Below are 17742 nucleotides of genomic sequence, written 5' to 3'. Positions count from 1 at the left end.
AATTACAGTGTGATGTATATGCTAAATGGGCCAATGAAGGCTACAGTATGTAATCAATGAACAATACTTACGGCAATTAGAAATCTGGTTTCGGACATGTAGGCCTATTACCACGCTTTCAGTATAATATGAAGGTATTTGAAATATCAGATTACTAATGTATTCTAATACAATAAAACTATCTCTAATAATATATTAATTCTAAAAATCAAGTAATTGATCTCTAAAAGTACAAGTTAGGCAAACTAATATCGCATACATTAAAAGCAACCAACAAACACCGCAACCCCCCCCCCCCCCACACACACACACAACATACGACCATGTAATGGCAAGCTTCTTGCAATACCTTGCAAAAAGAAGTGTCCAACTCGGAAAAAGTGTTAAAAGGTTTGGATTAGATTCTGATTTGGGCTATATAATCCGGCGTTGGGGGCAGTGGGGTCATTCATCGCCCAAGTGCTACTGAGGGAAAGCCATGAAGTAAAAGTTAGAAGAGGCTGCACAGTTTCCAGTCCACAGCAGGACATAGCCTTAGGCATGTCCTTTGTCATGTTTGGGGTTTGGCCATTTTCCTCACTGAGGATATGTGATGGCGGGAGACTTTAGTCTGATCGCTCACAGCAAACCGACCTAGAATGCTTTGTTGATCATGGCGGTATACAAACACTTTTACCACATTAGAGTATTCCCACCAGACAGGTATGCTGTATATTCTTCCATATAAAAACACGGAGAATGTTACTAAGAATTCTCATTTATAAATCTCATTTCTCAGTGTTTCGTTTCTAAATGACAATTTAAATCTTAGCATTTTCATTAAATACCAGTTGCATTATTTACGTAACACTTCTAAAGCTTAGCAACGTCTCGAGGTCACTGTACTTAGTATGCATATATATATATATATATATATATAAATATATATATATATATATATATATATATATATATATATGTATATATATATATATATATATATATACATATATATATATAAATACATATATACTGTATATATACACACACACACATATATATATATATATATATTATATATATATATATATATATATATATATATATATATATATATATATATATATATATATATATATATATATATATATATATATATCTTTTTCTTCTTCTTTGTCTGCATCTTTTTCCACTTTTATGTGGGGTCGATGTTTCTGGCCAGCGTTCTCCATCTACCTCTGCCCCACACTTCCTCACCGGTTAATCCCTTTGATCGAAGGTCATCATTGATACAGTCCATCCACCTTCGTTTTGGTCTCCCTCTCCTTCTCGTTCCCTGTACCTCCATTTCCATCACTCTCCTCCCAATATACTGTTCATCTCTTCTCAAGACATGACCAAACCACATCAGTCTACTTTCTTGGATCTTATCTGATAGTTCTCTAACTCCTGTGGTACCTCTAATTACTCCATTCCGTATCTTATTTCTTCTTGTCACCCCACACATCCATCTCAACATTCTCATCTCTGCCACATCCAGCACTTCTGTCTTCTTCTTGCCCAGGTCTCCGCTCCATACATCATTGCCGGTCTCACAACTCTCCTGTGTACTTTACCTTTCAACTTAACCCCTATTTTCCTGTCGCATAGTATTTCACACTTTTTTCCAATTCTTCCATCCTGCTTGTATTCTGTGGTTTATTTCTGCTCCTAGATCACCATTCTCGGCAACTGTTGATACTAAATACTTGAAATTTTCAACTCTTTTCATCTCTCTCTCCTTGTAAACTAACTTCCCCATTCTCCACATTTTTCAATCTCAAATACTCTTTTTCCTGATGATCTTCAATCCTCTATTTTCCATTTCTCTTCTCCACTCCTCCAGTTTCTCTTCTACCTCTCGCCTAGTATATATATATATATAATATATATATATATATATATATATATATATATATATATATATATATATATATATATATATATATATATATATATAGATATACTGAGTACAGTGAACTCGAGACGTTGCTAAGCTTTAGAAGTGTTATGTGAATAATGCTACTGGTATTTAATGAAAATGCTAAGCTTTAAATTGTCACTCAGAAACGATAAACTTTGAATTGGTGTTTATAAATGAGAATTCTTATGATAACATTCTTCGTATTTTCATAAGGTAGAATCTGCTTATGATGATGATTCGTTTGTGATTACAAAAATTTTGAATTAATTTATAAATCATTTAGTCGTTAATTATCAAGATTACTTTTATTTTGACGACTTGCGCCTCCAAAGCTTATCCAGATATACTGTTTTGTATTTTCCTCCGGTTATAATAATTTCAAGAAGGTAATGTATAGAGAAGAAAATGCTTGTTTTACGTTTATATATCGATTCCCCAGTATGTTTTCCCCACCCAAAACCCCGAGTTCCCACTGGGGGTCCCCCATTATTGGAGGATGTAGATGTATATATATTTCTGAAACTATTCATTTGCGACGGAAACGAGTGTCATTTTCGAAGAGAGCGTAATTTTTTCTATAAAAAAGTAGTTGTTTTCCTAGGTTACATTGCCCTGTAATACACTACAATGAAACCGATAGGGTGTAGGTCTGAGGTCTGATATATGAAGCTAGTTTTATAAGACGTTATCAGTAAAGTTTTAAATTGCCTGAATTAAGCCGGCAGGGGAGTAAAAACAGGGACAGGTTGAGACTGTCTTGATTGAGTAAGCTAAAGATACGGTTAGGTGAGGACCCTTAGGTTAGGTGCTGCTGTTTGTTTTCCCTTTTAAAATGTGGTTTTCAGGCAACTTAGGTCTGTCCCAACCAAATACAAAATCTCCAAACTGACAACTGGATAAGGCAGCATTAAGTAACATTATTCTTAAATAAGTAAAATTTAACTTACAACTGACAGGTTTTGACAGCTACCGCCGAGGTAAAAATTGCCACGAACACAATAACACAACAAAACAACGGCAGCCATATTAGGTAGGCAAGTGACATCGAGATTCTCGGCACTAAAAGTTTTCTAACACTCATTTAACTATGTCAAATTAAATACAATATTTTCAAAAATAAGGATCAATATTTAACGCATTCTCAATTCTTTTCTTGAATTTTGCCTTAAATGTAGTTTAAATGGTCAAATTAAGATTAAAATTTGTCATACAAGAGTGCATCGCAGGGAAAACTATCGTACGTGTTTTATAAGTTTTCCTACTTTAACTTATTGCAACGAGTTGACAGACGGAGGGAAATTTCCCTGTTTAAGGGAAATTTGGGGTCCAGAAGGGAAAAAAAGAGGAAAAACTTTCAAAATCAAGAGGAAAACAGGTAAAATCTTCTGGAAGATTTCATATACAGGTATATGAACAGCAGGATAGATGGTAGGAAAAAATTGGGAGAAGCCGTGAAATCTAATATAAAACGGCAAGGAATACCTTCAGTTTAGTATTAAGGAAGCTTTCGATCCAACCCAAAGAATTTCTATCTGACAATGGGTAAACAACTGAGTCAGTCTTCATGTTAGAGTTGATTTTACTATTTACTTGGAATAACACCGAATCATCTGTACTGTATGAAAATGGTTCAGAACACTAAAAAATATTTTTTTTTACCTTCATTGAATTGTTTCCTTAGTGTGAAGGGAAAAAATAACATTTGTTAAAGAGCAAGGATGGATATTTCAAAGAATACCATATATAGAATTATGAAAAAACTATTTTGTCTTCAGACATATTTACCGTATTTCTTTTAGTAATATATATATATATATATATATATATATATATATATATATATATATATATATATATATATATATATATATATATATACAGTATATATATATATATATATATATATATATATATATATATATATATATATATATATATATATATACTTACAAAACAGGTAAATTTTGCTTGAAAATGAGAATTTTTGAAGACCAAAAACAGGGAAATTTAGTATAACCAATCTGGCAACACTGATTGCAACTATAATCTTGGGATACTTCCTTCATACCATAGTGCAGTAAGCTTGACTTGTAGTTATGATATTCAGACTGTATTGGTGATAAACTCTTTCATAAGAATACTAATATTATCATGGCTAATTATTTTGTAAATAGTACATTGTTAATTGCAAAGTCGAAGTAATATATCAGTAGTGTAATTTGCTAAGCACCGACAAATTATTCCCCTGAAGAAAGGAAAAATAAATACCATGATGAACTGCTAAGTAATATACGAGATCCAAAAGAAAGAGAGAGAGAGAGAGAGAGAGAGAGAGAGAGAGAGAGAGAGAGAGAGAGAGAGAGAGAGAGAGAGAGAGAGAGAGAGAGAGAGAGAGAGAGAGAGAGAGAGTTATACACTATAAAATTTTTTTTATACATTTAGTGATGCTTTTGCCCTTTTTTCATATATTTTTCACTTGTGGTAATTTAAATATTCATATATTTATTGAAAAAATAACATAGTGTATTTACAGTATTTGTTTTGATTGTCTGGCCATAGAAAACGAAACCAGAAGTAAATGACTCAGAAGTTTATTCCTAGAGAGAGAGAGAGAGAGAGAGAGAGAGAGAGAGAGAGAGAGAGAGAGAGAGAGAGAGAGAGAGAGAGTTTACATAAAATTTTGTATACATTTAGTGATGCTTTAGTAATTTTTTATCATATTTTCTATATCACTTGTGGTAAGATAAATATTCATACATTGAAAAATAAGTAATAGTGTATTTACAGTATTTTACAGTAAATGAAACCTTAAAACAAGGAATTCTATTTTGTTAGCTCAGACCAACAAGTTTAAGCAAATATCCATTCTAAAAAAAATCACGAATTTTAATAGGATATTGTACTTCATTACTGCATTTTCTACTTTTGTTGCCAATTTCAGGTGCATTTCAACCACCTACTATTAGTGACTTCTTACTCTACAGTATCATTAAGTGTTGTTAATTAAAAACATGTGTTTTGTTGAAACTTATAAAAGCAAGGTGTGGCAGTGACAAGTTTTACGAGTTGTGGTGGTGATTTTTGGTTTATAGGTCGTCTTACCTTGTACTGCAGTTGTGCTAATAATGTACAATTACCTCTGAAAAATGGTAATAACTAAAATACAATGATAGAAAATGAAACAAATGTAGTGCAGTACAATGGGTTACCGTTGTGTGGCAATTAGTTGTAACCAACCAACTCGATGATCATTACCTGCTGTCTTCTTCTTCTTCTTTGTTTGCATCTTTTCCCACTTTTAAGTGTAGGACAGAGGTAGATGGAGAAAGCTGGTTAGAAACATCGACCCCACATAAAAGTGGGAAAAGATGCAGACAAAGAGGAAGAAGAAAACAGGTAATGATCATCGAGTTGGTAGGTTATGAGTTAACCCACCCTACGGTAACAAGTATTCGAAGAATCTCACTTTTCGCGAGAGCTGGCTGTATAAATTACTGGTATATCAATAAACAATCAAAATTTTATTAAAAGGAAATCACTACATTAACTGAAATATTAGGACCTGCTAGAATTCCTGTTATGGAGCATTCACAAAAAAATTCTCGTTTCAGTCTAGGAATGGACAGTCAACCAAAAAATGTTGGATGGTCATGGGAGATTTATAATCTTCACAACTAAAGTCTCGTTACAATGGCCTCAATTTCCGTTTATTTTTGGGATAACAAACATCACGGGGGACTATACTTTTAATGTTCCTTAGCTCGTCAGGATATTGGGAGGAGCTTCAAATTTATTGCTTTTCCTTTAAAAGTTCTGTCAATGATTATGCCCTCAACTATGAAAAAACCTTTCTCAAAGAAAGCATCAACTAAGATAAAAATGTCACCTGAAGTCTTTATATACAAATTTCCATCTTTAGATTAAAAGATGATCTAATGAAATAATTGAGTTATATTGTATGATATTATTTGACACCAACTCAATTACTAAAGATTACTTTATTTAAAATCTCTAATATCAATGACCCTATTTAGAAACTGATTCAGTGGAACTGTGGAGAAGGAACTTAATTTCTTTCAGAAGGCCATTCCAACACTGATTTTTTCACTCACCAAATTATTTTTCTCCAGATGAATTCTAATGAGAATAATCCATCCACACTCCAAAAATCATCTTTATAAAAATCTTACATGAAGGTAACAGTACTTGAATATATAAAAGAAAAAACTCAAATTTTATTTCATTTTGCCTGTAGTAAGGGGACCTGATGGCAAATTGGTAGACTGCCTGGTTAGATCAAGCACAAGCACTCCAGTTTAACTTTTAAATTCTATTGTCGTTCTCAAATTTTCTTCATGGCTTATGACTACCACAAACCTTTTGAGCCCAATTAACAAAAACTATCAAACTTAAACAAAAGACGCTAAAACAGTGATGTTTTTCAGGTGTGCACTGTGAGCTGCAAGAAAACAGTGCATACTTTCCAGTAGAATCTTTTTCTCAGGGGATATTAGGCTCTACAGATTCTAACTAGATAGAGAAAATTAAATAGTGCTAAATACTGACCCTTACTGGAAATGTAAAGAAATGCAATAACTGTGTGTGATACTGCCACATACATCCATGTGATAAATGTAATGGAGGGTGACAAGTTAAACTAGCAGGTTCTTTAAAATCTTGTATAATGAAGACAAACGGACATAAATGTGACAAGCAGCGGGGAACAGGCCCATGCTTGTCGATACAGTGACCACTGAACAACGACTGACTACTTTATGCACATGGCGGAAAGAAAAGCAGTGTTGACACATATAATTACATTGTTGCCACGATGCATAATGAAAAAGTGGTCTTACAGTATATGTAATGGGAAAAGATAACATGGAAATAAATAAAATTCTTCTACGAAATAATAATAAAGCAAATGTAATGTTCATAACTGTACGTAATGTAAATAATATACAGCATAATATTAGATATCTATACAATAACTATATACATATACATACATATACATACATATATATATATACACACACATATATATATATATATATATATATATATATATATATATATATATATATATATATCTATATATATATATATATATATATATATATATATATATATATATATATATATATATATATAATAACAGTGAAACAAATAAAAATTACTAGGCAATGCCTTCTCTAAGAGAAGTTAGTAAAGATGAATAGCCATTCATCAAAGGGAAAATGTGAAATCAAAGATTGGTACAATATAAACTATATAAATATTCCAGACAGTGGAAGGAAATATGTACAGTACTAATATTTAAAGAAATTGGGATCTTTTTACATAAATTATTAACATGGGACAAATAGTAAAATCTCGTTAGGAAATGGGAAAATTTTTGGAAAATTATGGGAATATTAAGAGCTTCAGTTTAAGCTCTCTTAATGGATACAGAATGAATAAACTACTACTCTTTGCTCTATTATTGGATACAGAATGACTTAAACTACTATTCTTTGATATTATAAAGTATAAAGAATGACTATTACTCTTAATATCGAAGGTGTCATCCAGAGGAATACCTTCCAGGTGAAATTTGGGTCTTCTTTACTTATGGGGTGTGTCTGAGGAGCTGACAGCAGTAATAATGTAAACAAACATTAAGTGTAGAGTCCCCTTTACTTTACTTTAATAATAATAAACACAATAAAAATTCTAAATAAAAATTCTTTGGTTAACCAACTGCCATGGTAAAATGAAGATCAGATATAGCTTTAAATATTCTTATTAAATCTTCGTTGTGAGAGTCAACAATTCCTTCAATAAATAATGCATTCTTGATATACTTGGTTGTATAGAGAGAACCCTTATTAAAGGTCATTCTTTCAATTTTGCTCAAATCCAACCCAAAATATTTTTGTTTTTGAGTACGTAACTTTCTCAAGTCTTGTAACTTTGAAATTGTAATGGAAGCTATCTGGTATTTAAGCTTACATAATTCTGAATTAGCCTCTTCAGTCATTTTTTTAACTTAACTGATATCAAATCCAGAAGGACTTGCTTATCATCAAGTAATATAGCACTGACTTGAGCCTTATCTGGCCAACAGTTACGAATCTCATTGATAAGTGTAAGGGCAATAGGACCTAATAAATCTATATGGGAACACACTTCTTCTAAGCACAAAAATTCATTATCTATAATTGAGATATCCTTATGTAATCCATGGCTAGCTGTACTATCTGATAATCTTACATGATCTAATCCTATGTGTTTGCTCGATACGGAATGGTCTATGCTAGTAAGAATTAGTCTTTCATCTTTTGTTGTGTTTGAACTTTCACACGCTGAAGGGCTTCCCTTATTGTTGCTTAAGGGAGAAAAGTTAGAAAATCTCACCCGAGACAAAGGGCTTGAAAGCTGGGGTGCAATGTTGAATTTGTTACACTCTATCGGAACAGAATTGCTAGAAAACTCAGGAGGCTCTGAAGGATAAGAAAAGACTGTTGGAAGTGAAGAATTAGAACATGCTGGAGGTGAAGGATTAGGATGAATTTTCAAGGACCGAGGACTGAAAATTCCTGCTTGAGAATGTAAAATTCTAGCAGAATGACAGCAAAATCCTACCTCAGAAGATTCTCTTTTCAAAGTGAGATTCATTTAAGAGGAAATAGCTCTTGAAAGGTCAAGTCACTTATTAGTAAAGACAATTATTTCATGAATACTTTCAGAATCATGTGTATTTGGTGCATTTTCAGCCCAAATATTTGCTCTGTCTAAAATATGTATTAAAATACTCTGGCATTCAATGTCTCCTAAAAGTTCCCATAGCTTAGACCTATCTGACCAGCAAGCCCGAATACCCCATACTAGCACAAATGCAACAGAATCCATCAGCTTAACATTAGACTCCATTTCTTCTAATAAAAAAAAGACTGTCCTCTGAGCAATGTAGCTCTGAAAATAACTCTTCAATGCTTTTCTCTGGGTTTGGTTCCTTGGGATGTATTATTTCTTTTTATGATGTCTTTGAAGTGACCAACTTAATTCTCTTCTTGCTTTCTATCTTGTTATTGATAGGTAATTAACTACTTTTTTCACACCTAATGGTCTTATTAGGAAAAGATTTTGAGAATTTGAATTTTCCTAAAGTGCCTTGGCTTTCAATGGATGGGCACTGACTGCTTACTTTCTTTTTATCTCTTTTCATAGCATGTGTTTCCTTAACTTGCAATGCAAATCTGGGGTACCTGAGCAATTTCAAAGCTTGAAGACATGCCAGCTTTAGTTTATGACAATCTAGACCACTATTAGACCCCATTTTCCCTAGCTCTTCGGAAACTGCTCTCAAGATAAATTCACTGTCTCTTCCTACAAGTAACTGATAAACAATAGATCTATCTGACCCAAGCTCAAGCAATTTTGCAGAGAGTGTTTTCAATAAAGAAGACAGTTGTGGTTTAAAAAAGCACATGCATCACCTAATATAGTGACTGAATACATCCACCAAGGAACACCTAATCTAGAGGTCTCAGATTCCATGCATTCAGTCCGATTACAAACCTTTGGAAATTTTTCTTTTTCTTCATTACTGTTTTCTTTAGCTTCACAAAGTGAACAAGAAAACTGCAGCAAGCCCTCGGGATCACTATCTTTACCTTCATTAAACGAAGACAGCATTTCTCTCTTAATATTTTCTATTTCAGGTAATACCATACTCTTTTGGTGGTCGTTCTGACTTTCATTACACCCTTTTAGAGCATTTAAGCTCCCACATTTCTTTTCCAACTTGATCTTAGATATAATTTCTGCTTTATCTTCCCAGTTTTTTACTTCACCCTCAGCTTTATCAACAGGATATAATAGCCTTTCAACTATCTCTATTTTACATTCACTTTTAGAGAGGAACTTCTTTCTTGATAGAGTTAATTTTTGGTGACACATTTTCCTTTTGCGCCTCATCCTGCTTTTCAAGATAACATGTTTCAGCATTCAAGTTTTCACATTTATTTTTGAATTCATAGTCTTCCTTCAGAAGTTCTTTAATTGCCAATGGCCAAAATTCCTTCCATAGTTTTTCAAAATGAGATGCATCAATACTTCCAGGATATTCTTTCTTATAGTACTCAAGAAAACTGGTATAACAACTATCATATGAAGGATGAGCTTCTGGTGTCTCTGTAAAAAGTTTAATTTCATAGTCCAATCCCTTTGGGTGTTCTTCTGTTTCTACAACAAGTGCTGCTCTTCTGGAATTCAAATGACTGGAATGATAAAACAATGCACAAAATAATAGAATGTTGTGTTATTTTCACATGCATAAGATGAAGGAAAAACTAATTATTACCATTAAAAAAGTCTGGACAATATAAAACATATTTTGGGGGAGATGCAGTGTGGTCCCGAAGGACTTTCCAGTAAAGGCTAGAACAGGGAATCCAATAAGTATTGATATACCAGAAGACATGGCTATCTCACCCAAAAATAGATTTTTCGCGTCGCTCAAAATCCGTTTTCTGGGCTCAGGCCATGTCGTCCTGATGGAAGTGTACCAGAGAATTAATGTATCGTGGATTTTTCCCTTTTGTAGTGCCTTCGACTTCTAGACAATATTCCTTTGGTCTAATGACCACAGAGACCTTGTGACATTACCGGTATATGTCACTTCAGATAAACATGTGTTATGTTACCGCTTCCTGCCCCCCCAGCAGGTAAGAGTCCTATTGGACGTAAGGAAAATCTTGAAGTTACTTGATAAAGGAACTCACCCAGCATTAGAAGTACCTGCCGGACCCGTAGCCAGATAGAAGAAGGTAAGTACGTATTGGAACAAATTACCTGAGTCTAGATGAGTTTGTATCAATAAGGAACAATAGTATTTTCATTGTTCAGACAAATTTACATATATTAGAGGGAATTAAAACTCTTAAACAGTATTTTATTACAATATGAGGGCGAAATAAGACGCACAAGTAAAGCAAATTCTTTTATTTGGTCAAAAATAAGAATTAGCATACATACAAGTAATAAATGTAAATTGTAATGGAATGAAAATCAGTTACATAGGCTTAGGACATTAATAGAAAAGGGGTGTGGTATCTGAAAAGGAAAACTTGCCATAACACACGTTAATTCCATAGGAATTATAAATTCTTTCTAGAATGTCTTATATACACTTCATGTTAGGAACATGTGGCAAATGTGTTTTAGTCTATATGACTTCACCTTAGTATAAGAACAGTCCGTGGTGTCACAAGGTGGCACTATTTTCACTATGTTGCGCACCAGGGTCAACACAGACACCCTTAGAGTTAGAGTCCCAAATAACTCACTATTCATTGCAGCACTAAGCAGCAGGTTTTAACACACTACCTGCAGCCACCACGAATCTTTTCAATTCATGTACCTGCTTCGCATAGTGTTTGAAAAACACTCTTGAAGACTTCCAGCCTGTGAAAGAGCGAAGACTTTCGAAGTCCATTGACTGGAAGAAATTCAGAGAAGAGGCGACTTTCCTGAGATCGTGACCAGCGGGTGTACTGTCAGGATCCGCTCTGCGAATAAAGTAGGTGATCTTCGCCCTTAGTTGTTTGAGTGACAAATCAGAACCCGATGTTTCCCCTTTAAAGAGCTGTCCTCCACCGAAGTCTGAAGTTCTTCGAAGATAGACCTTTAGGCTCTCCACTGGGCACAGAGAGATATCCTCCTTCAGAGGGCAGATTCTCCAGGGACCCCACCTTTTAGTGGGTAGCTCATTCTTGGCGAGAAACGTTGGGTCAGGAAAGAGGGTGAGCTCGCCTGTTTCTGCGAACTGGAAATGGCCCTCTTCCCTAGATAATGCCACAATTTCACTGACTCTAGCTACCGAGGCGAGAGCAAATAAGAAAATCACTTTTTGAGTCAAATCTTTCAGAGGGCAGGTTTCATTGTCCAAACTTGAGGCAAAATGGAGCACCTTGTCAAGAGACCAGGAGATGGGTCTCGGCGGGGGTGCGGGTCTGAGTCTAGCACATGCCTTCGGCAACTTGTTAAAGATGTCACTAGACAGGTCTATTTGGAAGGCATAGTAAGGGTCTTGTCAGGGCTGATTTGCAGGTGGAAATCGTGTTGGCTGCCAAGCCTTGTCCAAGAAGGTGAATGAAGAAGGACAAACAAAAATCCATTGATATTTCTGTAGGATTTCTAGCCTTGACAAAGGACACCCATTTCTTCCAAGATGACTCGTATTGCCTTCAGGTAGATTTTGTTTTATATTCCTCTATGAAGTCTAAGCTTTTCTTCGAGATCCCAAAACTCTTCTTGACGGCTAGGGAGAGAAAATCATGAGATGAAGCGAAGACAGTCGACTTCTGAACTTGTTGGGTCAGAACTGGGTCCGGCAGGGGAATTAGCTTGGGTTGTAACTCCAGGAGCAATGGGAACCAGTTGCTCCGGGGCCACTTGGGAGCCACTAGGGCCGCTATTCCTTTGAAGGATCTCAGCTTGGTGAGGACTTTTAGCAGAAGGTTGGGTGGAGGGAACAGGTAAATCTTGGGCCATCTGTTCCAATCCTGGGACATGGCGTCCACCGCTTCCGTTCGGGGTTCCTCGTATGGGGCCACGTTGCGAGGAAGTTGTTTGTTGTCGCTGGTTGCGAAGAGGTCGATCTGCAGTTCCGGGACTTCTTGGGAGATGAAGGAGAATGAGTCTGCGTCTAGGGACCATTCTGACTCTACCGGGGCTGTCCTGGATAGAGCATCCACCGTCACGTTGCGGAATCATTGTAGGTGAACTGCTGAGAGGTGCCATCTTTTCTTTTCCGCTAGGCGGAAGATGGGCAGCAACACTTGGCTGAGTTGGGGCGATCTTGAGCCCTGACGGTTGAGACATCTGACCACAACGTCGCTGTCCAGAGTCAGTCGAATATGGACTGAGGGACGTGGGGACAGCCTCTTCAGAGTAAGAAGGACTGCCATGGCCTCCAAGATGTTGATGTGAAACGTCTTGAACAGGGGAGACCATGCGTCCGTATGGATAACGACCGAGGGAGGCGGTAGTTGGAGAGGTACCGATCTTTTCAGGTTCTTTGCCTCCGACCATGGCTTGAGGAGTGATCATAGCCGGGTCGGCAGAGGTCTCTTGAGATTTCTTCGAGCGTTTGATGCATATCTTCTCCAGACTCCCGATGCATCTTTTAGCTGTGCTCGTAGCACTGGGTCTGTCACTGAAGCAAACTGAAGGGAGCCGAGCACCCATTCCTGTTGTCGTCTTGAAATCCATTTGGATTTGAGGAGTCTCTTGACAGATCCTGCTATTTCCTTTCTCTTCTTCAGTGGAAGGGAAAGACGGTGTGACTGAAGATTCCAATGGATTCCTAGCCATTGGAACTTTGAGCTGGAGAAAGTCGAGACCTTTTGGTGTTGATCTTGAAGCCCAAATGTTCCAAGAATTGGATCACCTTTGTGGAAGCTTGCAGGCATTCTTCTTCGGATGCTGCCCACACCAGCCAATTGTCCAGGTAAGCCATCACCTGGACGCCTTGTAAGCGTAGCTGTTGAACGATCGTCTCTGCAAGCTTCGTGAATATCCTTAGGGCTATGTTTAGCCCGAAGGGCATGGCTCTGAAGGCGTACTGTCTTCTTTGAAGCCTGAATCCTAGGTAGGAGGAGGTCTGGCGATTCATTGGAATATGCCAGTAGGCGTCCGCCATGTCTATCGAGACTGTATATGCCTTTTGAGGCAGTAGGGCTCTTATGTGTTGAAGAGTCAGCATTTTGAACTTGTCGTTCACTATGAACTTGTTGAGAGGGGACAAGTCTGGAATGACTCTGAGTTTGTCAGAGCCCTTCTTGGGAACACGGAATAGTCTTCCTTGGAACCTGATGGACTTTACCCTCTTGATCACCTTCTTGTTCTAGAGTTCTTGGCCGTATTCTTCCAGAACGGGTGGAGTGTAGGAAGAATTGGTGGAAAGCTGGTGGTGGTGTTACCCAGCTCCACCCTAGTCCGTTCTTGATGATGCTGTGAGGCCAGGGATCGAAGGTCCAACGATCCTGGAAAACGCGGAGTCTTCCTCCAACCGGAAGCATCTCATTACTTCAGGTTGCCCGAGGGTTTGCCACCTCGGCCGCTTGCTCCCTTTCCTCCTCTCCCTCTGGAGGGATGTCGAGAGGAGTCTCTGCCGGTGCCCCTATCTCTGGGACGAAAGGTAGTTGACTGCCTTTCGTAGGCGGGCGTGAAGACTGGTGACTGAGTCACCACCGGCTGAGGTACCAGTTGAAAGGTTTGTTGGGGCTGAGCCATCAACTGGGGAGCGACTGGTGCTGGAAGCTGGCGTTTAGCCTGACGTTGCTGAGGTCTAGGCTTATTAGATTTCTTCTTATGTTGGGGGCCCTCATCCTGAGAAGATTTCCTCTTTTTTGACATGCCCCACTTGTGGAGAAGGTTCCGGTTCTCTGTGGCGGCCCTGTCAACGATCTCTTTCACGAGGTCATTGGGAAAGAGATCTTTCCCCCAAATGTTGGAGGAAATCAGCTTCCGTGGTTCGTGTTTGACGGTGGCATTCGCAAACACGAACTCTCTGCAGGCTCTCCGTGCCCCGATTTAACTTCTTTGCTTTTCCCGGGGGACCAAGATTGCTGGATTGATGCTCCGTCGACCTTCACGGTGGGGAAGTTGGCTCCGGACTGTGCTACAACACAGTTCAGTGAACTTCTTCCTCGGTTGCCTGATTCTTTGATTCGGGCGGAGTATGAGGCTCGAGTCCAATTGAGTAGGTCTCTTAATTCGGTTACTATGTGTATGCGGAAGAGGCTCTGTTTAAGATCCTTACCAAGTCTCTCCTTCACACGCTTCACTGTGATCTTAATGACTTCGCTGTCGCTCGCCGAGCAAGCAATAAGCACGTCTTTGCGGACGCTTCCATCCGCCACGAACCCAACAAGTTGATCAAGGCCTCGGTCTGGGGGGCAGATCTTTTCCCTGAAGACATGGTCAACACTGTTCTCAGTGAGGCAGCTCGAGTCAATCAGACCCTTCGTGTGAGGTGGGGTCTTGTCCCTAAGAGGAAGTTTGACTCGGCTAACCCACAATTGAGGGGTAGGAAAAAGGCAAGACGGTTTCTTCCTTTTCAAGGTTCCTAACCCCAACCTGTGGTTCAGGCAGTACCTGTCTCTCAGGTGAGGCATGTGTCCACCGCTAAGTCTCAGCCCCAACAGCAGTTTGTGCTGGTGAGCAAGCCACCTCAGCCTTCCACTTCCTTCTCCACTTTGCCAGCTTTTAATCCTGCCTTTGAATCCCAGGGCCTGATTCAGGGATATAGTAGACAGCCGAGAGGAAGTAGATCTAGAGGACCCTTTCGCTACAAGGGAGGTGGTCGAGTCTCTGGAAGGGGCCGGGGATCCTGTGGGAGCCATGGTGGCAGGCCATCGGCAACCCAATAAGACTCCGCAGGTAGGGGGGAGGCTATATTTGTTTGGGAAGAATTGGACCTTCAGCAGTTGGGCACGAAGCATAGTTTCCAACGGGCTAGGGTGGAGTTGGATTCGGGGACCCCCTCCACCGGTCGCCTTTTATCAGAGTCCAACGTCGGAACTCACCGATTTCGCCTGAGATCTTCTTCTCAAAAATGCGATTCAACAGGTCAAGCGCTTAAAATTTCAAGGTCGCTTGTTCAGCGTACCAAAGAAAGACTCCGCCAAGCGAAGGGTCATTTTAGACCTGTCTCGTTTGAATACCTTCATTCAATGCGACAAGTTCCATATGCTGACCGTCTCGCAGGTACGGACCTTACTTCCTCGTGGGGTCATCACCACCTCTATCGATCTTACAGACGCTTACTATCATGTTCCGGTAGCGCGTCATTTTCGTCCGTTTCTGGGATTCAAGCTAGGCAATCGGGCATTCGCTTTCAAGGTGATGCCTTTCGGTCTCAACATAGCTCCCACGGTATTCACGAAGTTAGCGGACTCGGTAGTCCAAGAGTTGAGGACTCAGGGCGTACAGTTGGTGGCCTATCTGGATGATTGGCTTATTTGGGCCAACAACAACGAAGAATGTCGAGAGGCAACAGATAAAGTCATCAGGTTTCTGGAACATTTAGGGTTCCAAGTAAATTTCAAAAAGTCCCGCCTGGTTCCGGCGTCGTGCTTCCAATGGTTAGGTCTCCAATGGAATCTGGACACTCAAAAGTTGTCGATTCCCCCGAGAAAGAGGAAGGAGATTGCAAGAGCCACAAGAAAGTTTCTAGGAGCCAAATTTACATCTCGGAGGACCCAGGAGAGGGTCTTGGGTTCTCTCCAGTTTGCTTCTGTCACGGACATTCTGTTGAAAGCCAGGTTGAAGGACATCAATCGGGTGTGGCGGTCCAGAGCTAACGATAGTCTCCGGGACAAGGTTTCAAAAATTCCAGCTATTCTCAAGAAAAGGCTCCTCCCATGGACGAAAATCAAGAATTTGATAAAGTTGGTACCCCTTCAGTACCTTCCGCCGACGTTGGTAGTCCATACGGACGCCTCCCTCACCAGGTGGGGGGTTATTCCCCGTTCAAGGAAGTACAGGGCTTGTGGTCAACGACCTTTCGTCAAATGCATATCAATATTCTGGAAGCCATGGCCGTCTTCCTGACCCTAAAGAGGCTCTCCCCGTCGCAGAATCAACATATCAGATTAGTTCTGGACCGTGCAGTGGTTGTTCACTGCATCAACAGGGGAGGCTCCAAGTCCGGTCACATCAATCAAGTGATGATTGCCATCTTTTCCTTGGCGACAAAGAACCATTGGTATTTCTCAGCAGTTCATCTAGAGGGCGTCAGAAACGTCGTGGCCGATGCCCTATCTCGCATGACTCCCCTGGAATCGGAATGGTCCCTGGACTGTCAGTCGTTCCGTTGGATTTGCAAGCAGGTTCCAGGTCTTCAGGTGGACCTCTTCGCCACGAATGCCAACCACCTACTCCAGTGTTACGTAGCCCCCAACCTGGACCCTCTGGCCTATGCCACGGACGCTATGTCACTCGACTGGAACACCTGGCAGCGGATCTACCTGTTTCCTCCCGTCAACATGTTGATGAAAGTTTTGGACAGGCTTCGGTCCTTCCACAGTCAGGTTGCCCTCGTAGCTCCCAACTGGCCGAAGAGCAATTGGTTTCCTCTCCTGGCGGAGCTAGGTCTCCAGCCTCGACGGCTTCGCAACCCATTGCTGACTCAAACAGTACAAACTCGCAGTGTATCAGCTTCCTCAGGAATTCTGAGTGCCCTAACTTTATGGACTTCATGAAATATGCTGCTCAGAAAGATGCTGCTATCGATCCTCTTAACACTTTGTTCCTGGAATTGGATAAGAGGGATTCTACCCTTGGGCAGTATGATTCTGCTTTTAAGAAGTTGGCAAAGTTTTTGAGAGATTCGGATGTTAAGACGATGACTCCCAATCTGGCAGTTACCTTTTTTCGAACTTTGTTTGAAGGGGTTTAGCTGCAAGTACCATTACCACGATTAAATCCGCTTTGAAGAGGATATTTCAATTTGGGTTCAATATTGATCTTACAGATTCGTACTTCACATCCATTCCCAAAGCTTGTGCTAGACTGAAACCAGCAACACGTCCTACTGCAGTTTCTTTGTTTCTCAATGATGTCCTTAAATTGGCTTCTGACACTGATAATGATTCTTGCTCGTACATAACGCTCCTTCGGAAAACGTTATTTTTGTTGAGTTTGGCTTCTAGAGCTAGAATATCTGAACTATCAGCTTTATCGAGAGAACCGGGCCACATTGATTTTCTTCCGTCTGGGGAGGTCTTGCTCTCACCGGATAGATGGTT

Source organism: Palaemon carinicauda, chromosome 31, assembly GCF_036898095.1.
Source record: "Palaemon carinicauda isolate YSFRI2023 chromosome 31, ASM3689809v2, whole genome shotgun sequence".
Lineage (NCBI taxonomy): Eukaryota > Metazoa > Arthropoda > Malacostraca > Decapoda > Palaemonidae > Palaemon > Palaemon carinicauda.
Note: the sequence above shows the minus strand (reverse complement) of the source record.